At 51.8% G+C, this 16,178-nt stretch overlaps 1 long non-coding RNA gene across 1 annotated transcript in view; it reads left to right on the plus strand.

The window, feature by feature from the left end:
- LOC140898298 (uncharacterized) overlaps positions 1-16,111 on the plus strand; it is a 96,938-nt gene extending 80,827 nt beyond the window's left edge. Inside the window, exon 3 of the long non-coding RNA XR_012154944.1 lies at positions 15,798-16,111. This is a non-coding gene — a long non-coding RNA (uncharacterized lncRNA). The remainder of the gene's footprint in view (positions 1-15,797) is intronic.
- The last annotated feature ends 67 nt before the right edge of the window (positions 16,112-16,178 follow it).

Genomic DNA, 16,178 nt, shown 5'->3' on the forward strand with positions numbered 1-16,178 from the left:
AGGCCCAGTCAAAAAGATTGTTAACAAGTCCATTTAAGAGTGTAGGCTATCCTCATAACAGGAGACCATGAATGATCAAGGGGACTCAAGCCTGAGGATCCTTTAGACTATCTCCTCTACATCTGGGAGAGCTAGGAGCATTTTGGGAATGAGAATCTCAACATGCAGATGTGGTCAAACGCTTTGTGTAGAATGAGTTCCAGCAAATGACATTTGTACTTCTCCTGTAGCAAGAGGCTATCACAATAGTGACCAGCAGGGGATGAAATGTGTGTCCAGTTAAGAAACGCAGCGTTGATCGAGATGAAGAGACGCACTTGGGTCTAACAAGCACCCTGCTCAGCTCCCATCCGCTGGCTAGAGATAATTTATGGTGGCAATTCCTTGCTGATTGGTGCAGGCGTTTTCCTCACTAAATCACTGGTGGGACCCAGTTAACTGGCTCAAACCATCTTTCTGGACTCTGTGCCATGAATTCCCTACCTACATTTTGCTGGTGTTACTGTCTGGGCTGCTAGTTTTCAGTGGCAGCCAGGCCTCCTGTCTGGGGCTGGCTTGGGTTACACTTTGGGCTCAACTCCCCATCTTGTGCTCTCACTTTTCTGCCAGGTCAGGGTTCTTGCCTTGCTCTAAGACCCTGAGCATCTTTGTCTTGTTTTGTTTTTTGTGGTCTGCCTCACTGCCTGAACCTTGCCCTATTGGACTTGTTTATGGAAAATTCCTCTTGCATCTTAGGGTTCTGTCCTCTCTTCATGTTTGATCCAGCAGGATCCTTTCCTTTTCTGCCCTGGTCCATCTCCATCCTGGCCTGAGGATCCTGGCCTTGCTGCCCACCAGTGCTCTTGTGGTGGGGGTCTTGACTGTGTTTGTGGGGACACAGGGGGTGTGGCGTGGAGCCTGCCCCCGGGTCCATCTGTGTCCACCCCCCGTCCCCACCACCACCACCGCTGCCCCCTCCACCACCCGCATTGGCAGCTTACCATCTGCCTCAGCTCCTGCCTTTGGGACTTGGCTGCTTGCTTGGCTTGCCACACCCTTTTGCCACCATTTGGGCCTGAAGCAGCAACCAACCCAACCAAGGGCTCTCTTGCAAGCACACGTGGGCACACATGTCCCCCCTTGGACTGACACCCCCCTTTCCCTGCAGCAATCTTCCCTTCTCCACTTGCAGTTCTTTGCTCCCCCCTTTTGCGCCAGCCCCTCAGCAACTTTAGTTTGTTTGCCTGCCCTGCCCGTTTCTCTCTGCAGTTTTGTTTGCTTGTTTGTCCAGCCCCAACCTCTGGAGCTCACCCCTTGGTTTCCCTGTCCTACTTCCAGCCTGGTTGTTCCCTCCCTCCACAACACTGCAGTTCCCCTGCCCTGACCTGTCAAGCTTTTGACACGGTCTCCCACAGTATTCTTGTCAGCAAGTTAAAGAAGTATGGGCTGGATGAATGCAGTATAAGGTGGGTAGAAAGTTGGCTAGATTGTCGGGCTCAATGGGTAGTGATCAATGGCTCCATGTCTAGTTGGCAGCCAGTATCAAGTGCAGTGCCCCAAGGGTCGGTCCTGGGGCCGGTTTTGTTTAATATCTTCATAAATGATCTGGAGGATGGTGTGGATTGCACTCTCAGCAAATTTGCGGATGATACTAAACTAGGAGGAGTGGTAGATACGGTGGCAGGTAGGGTTAGGATACAGAGGGACCTAGACAAATTGGAGGATTGGGCCAAAAGAAATCAGATGAGGTTCAACAAGGATAAGTGCAGGGTCCTGCACTTAGGATGGAAGAATCCAATGCACCGCTACAGACTAGGGACCGAATGGCTAGGCAGCAGTTCTGCGGAAAAGGACTTAGGGGTGACAGTAGTCGAGAAGCTGGATATGAGTCAACAGTGGGCCCTTGTTGCCAAGAAGGTCAATGGCATTTTGGGATGTATAAGTAGGGGCATAGCCAGCAGATCGAGGGACGTGATCATTCCCCTCTATTCAACATTGGTGAGAACTCATCTGGAGTACTGTGTCCAGTTTTGGGCCCCACACTACAAGAAGGATGTGGAAAAATTGGAGAGAGTCCAGGGAAGGGCAACAAAAATGATTAGGGGGCTGGAACACATGACTTATGAGGAGAGGCTGAGGGAACTGGGATTGTTTAGTTTGCAGAAGAGAAGAATGAGGGGGGATTTGATAGCTGCTTTCAACTACCTGAGAGGTGGTTCCAAAGAGGATGGTTCTAGACTATTCTCAGTGGTAGAAGATGACAGGACAAGGAGTAATGGTCTCAAGTTGCAGTGGGGGAGGTTTAGGTTGGATATTAGGAAAAACTTTTTCACTAGGAGGGTGGTGAAACACTGGAATGCGTTACCTCGGGAGGTGGTAGAATCTCCTTCCTTAGAAGTTTTTAAGGTCAGGCTTGACAAGCCCTGGCTGGGATGATTTAATTGGGGATTGGTCCTGCTTTGAGCAGGGGGTTGGATTAGATGACCTCCTGAGGTCCCTTCCAACCCTGATATTCTATGATTCTATGACTGGCCCTTTGCTCTGTGTGCCCATGCACCCTCCAATGCGCTTGTGCCCCTCCCATTTCAGTTTGAACCCCTGTCTCACTGCACCCGCCTCATGCTATTATAACTCCTCCCCTCCCCTAGTGCAGCTTGAGGAGCTGGAATCCCATCCTATGTCAATGACTGAAACCCCCCCCCCCCGCAAGCCCTTGCCTTCATAGGCCGCGCCTATCCAGCCTGCCCCCCCCCCCCCCTTCCTGCACCCTCTTCCCCTGCCTACAGCCTAGTGGGGAGGAGTGGTTGACCTGTTTCCCCTTTCCCCTCCATCCCTGCTCATTATGGCGGGGTACAAGGTGGGTGGAACCCCTCTGGCAGACCCTGCTGCCCATTCTCCACCTGCCCTCCCCGTCGCACCCTCTGTCCCCCACCTCAACCGCCGCTGCTGAACCATCTGCTACCGCCCCCGCTGGGGCACTGGCAGTGGCGGGCAATGGGGTAGACTCCACTGCTGCCACGTCCCTTGCCCCCTCCTATTCTGGGGAAGCCCCCCAGCTGGTGGGAAAGGCCAGGGAAAAAGAAGAGCAAGGGCCCTGCCAAAAAGGCTAGGCCCTCCATGGTGGGGACTGCTCCCTCTGCCGTGGCCCCACCATTGGCCGCGGCATCCCTCACCATTGCCCATACGCCCAGGTAGTGGCGGCTCCCCCGACCTGCCGCTATGTCATCTCTCCCAGCCACCGTCTCTGTTACCATCTCTGGCGGCTGGGGCAATGGGGGGGGGACAGGGCCTGACGTGTATGCACATGCAAGTCCATGTCTTCCCCCTCCAGGCCCTGCAGACTCCTTTATAGTGCAGGGGGCTCAGCGTGGAGCACGTTGGTGCATGCCTTCCTCCGCTGCCTGCGAGGGCTCCGATATGATTGGCATCTTTTTTCTCCATCCAAGGAGTCTTCCACAAGACCTCTCCAAGCTGCGGACTTCTACCAGGACCTCCTCCGGGCCTGGAGGTTGCTTTCAGCAACCAGGTCCTTTCTGGACACTGAGGGGGTAGATCTCCTCGCGGAGCTCCTGCTACACAATCCTCATCTTTGTGTGCAGGTGACGGAGTCCCCCTTGGTGAGCTGGAGGTTGGTCCTGGTGGGAGTCACCAAGACTGGAGACCGCCTGGACTACAGCCTGGGGGGTTGGGTGGATCCCCTGGTGCTCAGTCGGCGCATGGGGCTCTCCACCCTTAACCCCCCGCAGCGCATTCTCCAGGAGGTGGAGACAGCCCTGTCCCCTGCAGCTCAGGCTTTCCTTAAGCAGATCCTATGAGAGGGTGCACCCTGCCTACCCCTCACTCCAGGCCTTCTGGATCTTTCCATTGGCTCCCTGCCCCATGAGCCTTCCCGGCCTCCCTCTCCTCGTACCCTGAGCTGGCTGCGTGTCTTGCAGCCAGTCTGTTTTCAAACCGCACCAAGAGACCAGGTATACATGCTCGTGTTGCATATGCTTCATTTCCCCACCCTCGTGTCCCGCCCAGATACCAAGTGGCAGGATCTTTTACCAGCAGTGGAGGGTGGGGAACCCCGGTAAGCCAGTTTATATTCCATCTTAGTCCCGCGGCCTGCTGGGGATATCAGCTGGTGGCTCCTCCATGGAGCTGTGAGCATGGGGGTGTACTTGGCGTGGTTCACTTCTGTCCCTGAAGCCTGTCCCTTTTGTGGCATGAGGGAGACCCTGGTGCATGCGTGCCTTCAGTGCGCCAGGCTGCAGCCCCTTTTCCGGGTCCTCCAGAACCTCTTATTGAGGTTCTGGCTGCACTTTTCCCCACACTTGTTTATTTATGCACACCCGATACGAGGCCTTCAAAAACAGACTCCAACAAGAGACTGCTGAATTGGAATTAATTTGCAAACTGGATACAATTAACTTAGGCTTGAATAAAGACTGGGAGTGGATGGGTCATTACACAAAGTAAAAGTATTTCCTCATGTTTATTCCCCCCTCCCTCCACTGTTCCTCAGACGTTCTTGTCAACTGCTGGAAATGGCCCACCTTGATTATTACTACAAAAAGTTTTTTCCCTCCCGCTCTCTTGCTCTCGTGATCACTCTCGTCACAGTGTGTATGGTAACACCCATTGTTTCATGTTCTCTATGTATATAAATCTCCCCACTTTATTTTCCACTAAATGCATCCGATGAAGTGAACTGTAGCTCATGAAAGCTTATGCTCAAATAAATTTGTTAGTCTCTAAGATGCCACAAGGATGGAAAGAGGCAGCTAACAGTATCCACTGGAGCTAACTCTAGAAGAGAGAAGAGGATAAGAACAGAGCAATAGACTTTCATGCTGCATAATCAACACAAGGGGCAGCAGACTGGAAGAAATGAGGCAGGGTCAGGAATATTGACCAATAGATTTCAGAACAGGATAAACTTATGTGGAAAGGTCAGTGATGCTGCAAGATGTCCAGTAGAGGGCAGCATATTCTAAGCAGGAGAAACAGGCAGCTATTTTCTGAAATGCCCACTAGATGGCAGCAGATATAGGCTTATTATTAATTATTATAAGGGCAGTACATTATAACAGGCCACCACCTTGGACATGTGTCTCTGAAAAATTTAACCTAGAGTTTCGTTATGTGAAGTATTTTCCCCCATGGGATTTTCCCTTCATTTTATAAGGAATTAATAAGTCACATTGGAAAATGTTTACAAAAAAAAGCTTTGCAGACAGAAAATTAGTCAGCTGGGAGGTAGGTTAAAGTGGGACCCTTATTACAAAGTTCAAAACCATCACCATTAAAATGAACAAAGCCTAAAAGGGGTTGAGAATATTGTTTTCCCAATCAATTTTGCAATCAAGCCAATAATAAAATAAATAAATAAATAAAAGTGGTTTGTTGCCCAAAGGCTGAAAGAAACAATTTTATTTGGGTTCATATGAGAAAACTTTGGTAAAAAATAAAATAAAATAAAAAAGAACTTTGTGCTTGTATACCAGCTTCTGGAAGGCAGGTGTGTGGATAATTGTATGATGCAGAAATGTAATGGCTCTATAGACAATATCAAAATAACTTAAGCAACTCTGTGTGTGGGGCGGGGGCGTTGCTGTCTAGTGGATGGAATTAGATCCTGTCAAATGTGCCCTCTTCTTCTAGTGTCTAATTCAAGTAGTCCAGAACTCAGATACTGGTCTGTGGTTTGAGCAGGATGACCCCAGTTTCACCTATTCTGTTTCCATAGGAAAACAGGAATTGCCAGACTGGATCAGACACATGGTCCATCTAGTCCAATATCATGACTGTGGCCAGACCCAGATGTTTAAGCGGAAGGTGTAAGAATGCCACGGGAGGCAGAGGTGGGATAATCAGCCCCCCATATAGCTCTCACCTGGATCTCTAATACTTAGAGATTGGCTCAAGCCCTGAAGCATGAGGTTTAGTATCTTTTCCAGAATGTTGGTTGTCATTAATTAGGATAACTCTGAACATTATCTATGTAAATATCCAATCCCTGACATTCCAAATGGTGATGCTTTGCAGCTTATTAATAACCAATACATGCCCACAGGTTAGTTACCTTCGAACAACTCTTGTACAGTGACTCTGTACTTAGTGCTGCTTTTCACCACCTCAAATATTTTGATTAGGACGTGAGTTCGAATACATTGTCCCGCTCCATATCTCTTGAGTCAGTAAGACCAGGGATAGGGGAGACTAGTTAGGCAGCCTCCAAATGTCCAGGTTCCATTCTGTAACTAGGCAGGGGCTCAAAAAGAGCTGAATATAAAAAGGACACATTTATGGAAAATCCTTTCCAAACTGTCATCTCTACAATCTCTCTAGCACTTTTGCAAGTACAGGTTTGAAGAACTCCTCAGTGACGCTTGGGATGAACATTAGCTAAAGCAAAGATCAGAAAACCTAAGAAGTTTACTTTAAAACAGGGTTTCATCAAAAGGGGGGCACTGTGCATCACCCCAGTAGACTGAGAAGGCTGGACATTTCCTTTCCCATTTTCCCATAATTTATTTTCTGTTCCATTGGGAGAGGCGGGAATCTCTCAGAAATGAGAATCCAACACACAGAATGGTCAGGCAACCCGCAGGGCACATCCCAGGAACCACACTGGAACTATAGAGAAGCTATTGCAATAGCTATTCGGGTACAGCCCAGAGGGCTGTTGCATGGAAAATATGTGAAGTTAGTTCATGGTGCAACACTGTGACGGGGCGAACCGGCCCCACACCGGGACTGAGAGGGTTAACCCTTCCCTCCTAGCAGAGGAAGCCACGCCCCTGAGGCTCTGCTGGGCATGCTCCAACCGGAAGTCAAGTATAAAAGCCTGCGGGGCTGTTCAGTCAGGGTGGGCGGCCAAGGAGGAAGGATGCCCAGTGGAGGCTCCAGCCCAGGAGCAGCTACAACCCTGACAGGGGAGAGCTGCGGAGTCGGGAACGGAGGCTTACAGCTATTGGAACCCCAGGGAGTGTCGGGTGCTGAGGAACCTGGAGACCCTGACGCCACAGGGACGGCTATTGTTGGAGATCTGGTGGGGAGGGACCCAGGGAAGGTAAGGGAGTGGTACCTCCCACCACAGCGAGGTCAGCGTGTTGCGGTAGGATTCCCTGCTGACCCTGTGGCAGATCATCCCGCCGCTGGCAGGGCCCTGGGTCGGAGCCCCCCCCCCCCTTTCGATGACATAGTTTCCCGATCCCTTTCTTACTCTAAAGGGGATATATGGACTCTGGCCACACTGCCTTAGGAGCAGACTCTATGGACTCTATGGACTCCGGCCGTGCTATCCCACAGGGGGAAGAGAATTTAGAGGAACTCTGGCCATGGGGCCACCCTGCTCTAGGAGCACACTCTTTGGACTCCAGCCACTAGTCTGTGCTATCCCACCAGGGGAAGTGGAGTTATAGGGACTTTGGCTATTAGGCCACACAGTACTGACTACCAGAAGGGTAGTAAAACCAACGTAGACGCAGAGAGGTGGGGGTCACATGTCACCCCCCCCAGATCAAAGGGGTTGATGAGGTACAAAACCCCCCACAAGTGGTGGAGAATGCAGGCAATTGCCCGGGCCTGTTAGAAGGACCCACATGTACAGAATGGAGACCGACAAGCTCTTGAAATGGCTGCTGGAAAACCAGAAGCAACAGGCCATACAACAGCAGCAACAGCAGACGCAGCTGTTACAGCAACTAGCTACCCAGCAGCAACTGCAGGCAGCAAAGCAACAAGAGTCCCAGCAACAGCTGGTTTGGGAGTTGGCCGCTCAGCAGCAAGTGAGTCAAGATTGACTCTTTCAACAGGTGGCGACCTTGTTGAAGACGGCAGCCAGTCCCCCTGTCCCCTCAGACGGAGGAGGGCCAGGGGAGGGCTTTGGGGGACTACCAGTGCGGCTGACAAAGATGGGGCCTGGGAACAACAACGAGGCCTTCTTAGTAACTTTTGCACGGGTAGCGATGGCCACTCAGTGGCCCCCTGAGCATTGGGCCACTATTCTAGCCCCGTATTTAATGGGACCAGCACAGGCCATCTACCGTAGTCTCGACCCTCAGGAGGCACTGCAATATGAGGAGGTTAACGCTGCCATCCTAGACCAGATGGGTATCAATTTGGAGACGTACCGGCAGAGGTTACGTCGAGAGAAATATCCGCCAGGAGCTAGACCGCAGGCAGTAGCCCAGAAGGTCCTCGACTTCTGTTGGAGGTGGCTAGAGCCTGAACACTGTACTAGTTGCCAGGTGGCTGAGGCTGTGGTGCTGGAGCAGGTCCTCTGGATCCTGCCCACCAGGGGGAAGGAGTGGGTGCAGTGACACCGGCCGAAGATCCTCGCAGAGGCCACGTCCCTTGCCGAAGACTACATGGCTGCAGAGCCGGAGGAGCGAGTGGGTCTTAAGATGAGAACTTCAGGAGGCAGAGACTGAATCCCAGAAGGAGCGGTGCATAAGACCGGTGGAAAAAGCTCCCGTTTCCCCACCTGACAGATGAGGTCTCCCACAACCCTCAGGGGTGCGCCTGTCCTGTGGCCAAGAGGAACCATCAGGTGAATCAAGCCTACCGCAAGGCACCCTACCCATGGAGGGGAATTGGGATAGATACTACCATTGTGGACAAATGGGGCACTTCAGGAGAGAGTGCCCCTACATGGACTTTAATTATGGACAGGTCCTGATGGTGGACCGACAAGCCCGGAAGGAGGGGACACCGAAGATTGTGATCCCGGTGCGAGTGGAAGGAACCCTGACCTTAGCACTGGTGGACTCGGGATGCAGCCAGACCATCATCCACATGGGACTGGTAGAGTACTCCCATCCCACCAGGGCACTGATCCAGTTACAATGTATATATGGGGACATGAAGTCTTACCCCACCGTCTGGGTACCATTGGAGGCTGCCCAACAGGAGGTGTGTTGCTTAGTGGGGGTGGCTCCTCGATTAGTGTATCCTGTGGTGTTGGGACATGACTGGCCGAGTTTCACCAACCTTATATGGGGGTGGAGCGGGCAGCCCAAGAAGAGGTACAGAACCCGCTATGGGAGGCAGGGCTTGTTAGGCCAACCTGGGCCACATGACCCCTTGGAGGGGATGTCGAGAGGTCCCAAAGTAACAGAAGGGAGTCAGGCCCTAACCGACCGTTCAACGGTGGAAGAGACGAGGGGGCTGGATATTGATGGAGATTTCCTGGAGGAACAGAGAGGGGACCCCAGTCTTAGTCGAGCCTGGGACCAGGCGGCCAGCTGGGATGGAGAGGCCCATCCTCAGCAGTATCGGCCCCAAGGCCCCCATTTTGAGATCCACAAGGACCTGCTTTATCGGGTGACCCAGGAGCCAGAGATACGAGCTGAGGTGCGCCTATTGCTGGTCCTGCGGAGGTTCCAAAGAGGACTACTCTGCCTGGCCTACGCTGTCCCCTGGATGGGGAATTTGGGGCACAAAAAGACCTTCCTAAAGAGTAGCCCAATGGTTTTTCTGGCCAGGCATACACCAGGAGGTCCGGGATTACTGTGCCTCTTGCCCCGAGTGCCAGAAGGCTGTCCCGAAGGGGGTACCAAGGGCCCCCCTAGTACCCTTGCCTGTGATTGGCACTTCGTTCAAGCAGATTGACCTTGGCCTGGTGGGGTCCCTGGAGAGAAGTAGCACGGGCCATAGATACATCTTGGTCGTAGTAGACTACGCGACCTGGTATCCTGAGTCCGTACCATTATGAACAGCCATGGCCCCCATCATTGCCAATGAACTATTGCAGATATTTTCCCTCATGGGGTTGCCACGAGAGATATTGACCGACCAGAGGACTAATGTAACCTCCAAATTGATGGCAGAACTCTGCCAACTATTGAACATCCGTGCCCTCAAGACCTCCATCTACTGTCCCCAGACGGACGGGTTGGTGGAATGCTTTAATGGAACCCTGAAAGAGATGCTACAGAAATTCATGGGGGATGACCCCCGTCAGTGGGACAAGTTCCTACCAGCATTCCTCTTCGCCATAGGCAAGGTGCCTCAAGCTTCCACAGGGTTCTCCCTATTTGAGCTCCTCTACGGGAGACAACCCCGGGGGATTTTAGACCTCTTGAAAGAAACCTGGGAGGAGCAAGAGACCTGGGTCAAAAGTTCAGTCCAGTATATCCTCCATTTGAGGAACTGGCTTTGGGAACTAGGCACCCTGGCCCTGGAGAACCTGTTACAGGCACAGTGCAACCAGGAGGTCCAGTATAATTGGGGGACGAAGATGAGGAACTTTGAGCTGGGGGACCGCGTTCTGCTGTTACTGCCCTCCTCTGAGTCTAAACTATTAGCCAAGTGGCAGGGGCCATTCAAGGTGGTCCGGTGGGTAGGGCCTGTTGATTACGAGATTCAGCTGGTCCAGGCGACAAAGGGACACCCGAGTATACCACATAAACCTGCTGAAGGTGTGGAAGGACCGTGAGGGTTTTATGATTGCCCCCTACCCTGCAGAACATGAACCTGGGCCATTAACCGGTGAGTACGAGAAGTCAAGCACAGTAGCCATTAGCTGAGAACTCAACCATACCCAGCAAGAACAGGTGTGGCAGATAGTAGCAGCTTTCCCCACAGTCTTGTCTGCTCAACCAAGAAGAACAACGGTGATCAGCCACCACATTGCCACCATCCCCGGCCAAAAGGTGAGAGAGAACCACCGCCTACTCCCTAAGAAAATGTGGGAGACCATGTGGAAGGAGTTGGAGTCAAATGTTAACCTTTGGGGTAGTGGAAGAATCGAAGAGTGAGTGGAGGAGTCCCATAGTGTTGGTCCCCAAGCCAAATGGCTCAGTGAGGTTTTGAATCAACTTTCACAATGTGAACGCCATGTCTCGCTTTGATGCCTACCCTATGCCACGGGTGGATGAGTTACTGGAGAGACTAGGCCATGCAGAATTTATCTCCACCCTGGATTTAACCAAGGGGTATTGGCAGATCCCCCTGACACCTACCTCACGAGTGAAGTCAGCCTTTCCCATGCCGTTCGGCCTTTTTCAATTTACAGTAATGCCTTTCGGGTTACATGGTGCTGCGGCTACATTCCAAGGGCTTGTAAACCAGGTACTGAGCTCCCACAGTTTATACGCTGCAGCATACATTGATGGCATTGTCATTTATAGCTCCAGCTGGGGAGACCATATTCGGCACCTAACCAATATACTACAAGCCCTGGGCGTTGCGGGTCTCACGGCAAATCCGGCTAATTGCCATTTAGGACAGTGGGAGGTGACTTATTTAGGCTATACGGTAGAGCAAGGGAAATTACACCCTATGGTGGATAAGGTACGGGCTTTGAGGGACTACCCTATCCCTAAATCCAAAAAACAGGTATGGCAGTTCTTAGGATTGGCGGGGTATTATCGGCAGTTTGTCCCTAATTTCTCGACACTGGCCACCCCCTTGATGGACCTAATGAAGAAAACACAGCCCCAGAAGGTCCAATGGATGAAGGAATGTGAGGACGCTTTTCACCCACTCCGAGAACAACTGACCTAGGAGTCTGTGTTGACCCAACCTGACTTTATGAAGCCCTTCATTCTCCAGACGGATGCATCCGGAGTAGGCATAGGAGCTGTCTTGTCACAAGAGATAGAGGGGGAAGACCACCCTGTTTTGTACCTCATCCGGAAGCTCTTCCCACGCGAAACGCACTACTCCACCATAGAACGGGAGGCCCTCGTGGTTAAGTGGGCAGTCGACACAATGCGGTACTACTTATTGGGAAACCACTTCTTCTTAGTGACTGATCATGCCCCCCTTCGCTGGATCAACAGCATGAAAGAGACAAATGATCAAATTATGCAGTGGTATTTGTGCCTCCAGCCCTATTCCTTTCAAGTGCTGCATAGGCCAGGTAAGGCCCACGGAAACGCGGATTTTTTTTCCAGGGTGGGAGAAGAGGAAGGGCGGGGAGGGGGACAAGGTGGGGGAAACCCCAACCACCGTTCTAAAGGGGAGGGTGTGTGACAGGGTGGACCGGCCCCGCACTGGGTCTGAGAGGGTTAACCCGTCCCTCCTAGCAGAGGAAGGCTAGGCTCTGCTGGGCATGCTCCAACTGGAGGTCAAGTATAAAAGCCTGCAGGGCTGTTCAGTCAGGGTGGGTGGCCAAGGAGGAAGGATGCCCAGTGGAGGTTCCAGCCCAGGAGCAGCTACACCCTTACAGGGGAGAGCTGAGGAGTCAGGAACCGGGAACAGAGGCTTACAGCTATTGGAACCCCAGGGAGTGTCGGGTGCCAAGGAACCTGGAGACCCTGATGCCACAGGGACGGCTATTGTTGGAGAACTGGTGGGGAGGGACCCAGGGAAGGTAAGGGAGTGGTACCTTCCACCACAGCGAGGTCAGTGTGTTGCGGTAGGATTCCCTGCTGACCCCGTGGCGGTTCACCCCGCCACTGGCAGGGCCCTGGGTCAGAGCCCGGTGAGGACGGGTGGGCCTGGGCTCCCCCACCGGGGGTCACAGCCCCCCTTCCCTAATGACGACATAGTTCCCTGACCCCTTTCTTACCCTAAAAGGGATATATGGACTCAGGCCATTGGGCCACACTGCCTTAGGAGCGTATTCTGTGACTCCGACCACCAGGCCGCGCTATCCCACAGGGGAAAGAGAATTTAGAGGAACTCTGGCCTTGGGCCACCCTGCTGTAGGAGCATATTCTACGGACTCTGGCCGCTAGCCATGCTATCCCACTAGGGCAAGTGGAGTTATATGGACTTTGGCTATTAAGCCACACAGTACTGACTACCGGAAGGGTAGTAAAACCAATGTAGATGCAGAGAGGTGCAGTCACACCTTGCCCCCACCCACCCCTGAATCAAAGGGGTTGATAAGGTACAATCCCCCCCACAAACACCATTAGACAGAATCACAACTACATTTGTAAGAGAGATCATACAGAGAAGTACCCTGCCTTGCCCAGCTCCCACTCACTGGTGATGACCCAGCTTTCACCCTTAGGGTATGTCTGCACTACAAAATTAGGTTGAATTTATAGAAGTCGATTTTTTAGAAAGCGATTTTATACAGTTGATTGTGTGTCCCCACTAAGTGCATTAAGTCGATGGAGTGTGTCCACAGTACCGAGGTTAGCCTCAATTTTCGGACCGTTGCACTGTGGGTAGCTATCCCACAGTTCCTGCAGTCTCTGCCGCCCATTGGAATTCTAGGTTGAGCTCCCAATGCCTGATGGGGCAAAAACAATGTCGCGGGTGGTTTTGGGTATATGTCATCAGTCCCCCTCCCTCCGTGAAAGCAATGGCAGACAATCATTTCACGCCTTTTTTCCATGCGGGCGCCATACTGCTTTCAGCAGACAGTGTAGTAGGACTGCAAACCGTCGTCATCAAATGACCATTTCTGCTGCCACTCTGCTCTCCTGGTGGTCTCACAGGTCCTCTATATGACCAGTTCCGCTGCAACTCTGCTCAGCTGCTCTTGTCTCGCCATTCCTCGGCAAGCGTGCAGACGATGCCGTAGGTCTGCAAAACTGGACATCCAACCACCACTTCCCCTGCAACTGTGCTCTCCTGCAGACGCCACACCATGGCAAGCATTGAGCCTGCTCAGACCACCACGGCAGTTATGAGCATTGTAAACACCTCGCGCATTATCAGGTAGTATATGCAGAACCAGAACCTGCAAAAGCAGGCGAGGAGGCGACGGGAGCGCGGTGACGAGAGTGATGAGGACATGGACACAGACTTCTCTCAAAGTACGGGCCCTGGCAATTTGACCATCCTGGTGGCAATGTGGCAGGCTCATGCCATGGAACGTCGATTCTGGACCTGGGAAACAAGCACAGATTGGTGGGACCACATAGTGTTGCAGGTCTGGGATGATTCCCAGTGGCTATGAAACTTTCGCATGAATAAGAACACTTACATGGAACTTTGTGACTTGCTTACCCCTGCCCTGAAGCACCAGAATACCAAGATGAGAGCATCCCTCACAGTTGAGAAGTGAGTGGCGATAGCCCTCTGGAAGCTTGCAATGCCAGACAGCTACCGGTCAGTCAGGAACAAATTTGGAGTGGGCAAATCTACTGTGGGGGCTGCTGTGATCCAAATAGCCAATGCAATCACTGAGCTGCTGCTATCAAGGGTAGTGACTCTGGGAAATGTGCTGGTCATAGTGGATGGCTTTGCTGCAATGGGATTTCCTAACTGTAGTGGGGCGATAGATGGAACCCATATCCCTGTCTTGGCACTGGCGCACAAAGGCAGCCAGTACATAAACAGCAAAGAGTACTTTTCAGTGGTGCTGCAAGCACTGGTGGATCACAAGGGACCTTTCACCAACATCAGCGTGGGATGGCCGGGAAAGGTACATGACGCTCGCATCTTCGGGAACTCTGGTCTGTATGAACAGCTTCAGCAAGGGACTTTATTCCCAGAGCAGAAAATAACCGTTGGGGATGTTGAAATGCCTATAGTTATCCTTGGGGACCCAGCCTACTCCTTAATGCCATGGCTCATGAAGCGGTACATAGGCACCCTAGACAGTAGTCAGAAGCTGTTCAACTATAGGCTGAGCAAGTGCAGAATGGTGGTAGAATGTGCATTTGAATGTTTAAAAGCGCGCTAGCGCAGTTTACTGACTCGGTTAGATCTCAGTGAAACCAGTATTCCCATTGTTATCACTGCCTGCTGTGTGTTCCGCAATATCTGTGAGAGTAAGGGGGAGATGTTTATGGCTGGGTGGGAGGCTGAGGCAAAGCGCCTGGCAGCTGATTACGCAGCCAGACACCAGGGTGATTAGAATAGCACAGCAGGGCGTGCTGTGCATCAGAGAAGCTTTGAAAACCAGTTTCATGGCTGACCAGGCTACGGTGTGACAGTTCTGTTTGTTTCTCCTTGATGAAAATCCGCCCCCTTGGTTCACTCTACTTCCCTGTTAGCCAATCGTCCTCCCCTCCCCACTTGGATCACTGCTTGCAGAGGCAATAAAGTCGTTGTTTCAAATTCATGCATTCTTTATTAATTCATCACACAAATAGGGGGATAACTGCCAAGGTAGCCCAGGAGGGGTGGGGGAGAAGGGAAGGACAAGGCCACACTGCACTTCAAAACTTATTGAATGCCAGGCTTCTGTTGCTTGGGCAGTCCTCTGGGTTGGAGTGGTTGGGTGCCCGGAGGGGGGCCTCCCCCCCGCGTTTTTGGGCGTCTGGGTGAGGAGGCTATGGAACTTGGGGAAGAGGGCGGTTGATTACACCAGGGCTTCAGTGGCAGTCTGTTTCTTTCCTGCACCTCAAACATATGCCGGAGCATGTCAGTTTGATCCTCCAGTAGCCTCAGCATTGCCTCCTGCCTGCTCTCATCATGCTGACGCCACCTCTCCTGTTGCTCCCGCCATCTATCCTCTTGTGTGTCCCTCCTGTCCTCGCGTTCATTTTGTGCTTTCCTGGACTCTGACATTGTCTACCTCCACACATTCTGCTGGGCTCTTTCAGTGGAGGAGGACTGCATGAACTCAGAGAACATTTCATCAAGTGTGTTTTTTTCGCCTTCTTATCTGTGCTAGCTTCTGGGATGGAGATGCTAGTGGCAGCATTGAAACATTTGCAGCTGCGGGAGGAAAAAAAGGGAGAGTAAAATTGAAAAAGACACATTGGTCATTTAAAAGGAGGGACTGATGTGTTTGGGTTAACGTGCAGCACAAACCCAACTAACCCCGCCCCCAATTCTCTGGGATGATCGCTTCACCCCTCCCCCCACCGCATGGCTAACAGCAGGGAAGATTTCTATTCAGCCACAGGGAAACAGCCCAGCAGGAATGGCCACCTCTGAATGCCCCCTTAATACAATTCTCTTATTTCAACCAGGTGACCATGAATGATATCACTCTCCTGAGGATAACACAGAGAGATAAAGAATGGATGTTCCTTGAATGCCAGCAAACACTGGGACCACACGCTGCCATGCTTTCTTATACAATGATTCCAGACTACGTGCTACTGGCCTGGTGTGGTAAAGTGTCCTACCATGGAGGATGCAATAAGGCTGCCCTCCCCAGAAACCTTTTGCAAAGGCTTTGGGAGTACCTTCAGGAGAGCTTCATTGAGATGTCCCTGGAAGATTTCCACTCCATCCCCAGACAAGTTAACAGACTTTTCCAGTAGCTATAGTGGCCGTGAATGCATCCCAAGTCTTCAGGGCAAATTAATCATTAAACATACTTGCTTTTAAACTGTGTATTATATTTA

The sequence above is a fragment of the Lepidochelys kempii genome, chromosome 14 (genome assembly GCF_965140265.1).
Source record: "Lepidochelys kempii isolate rLepKem1 chromosome 14, rLepKem1.hap2, whole genome shotgun sequence".
NCBI lineage: Eukaryota > Metazoa > Chordata > Testudines > Cheloniidae > Lepidochelys > Lepidochelys kempii.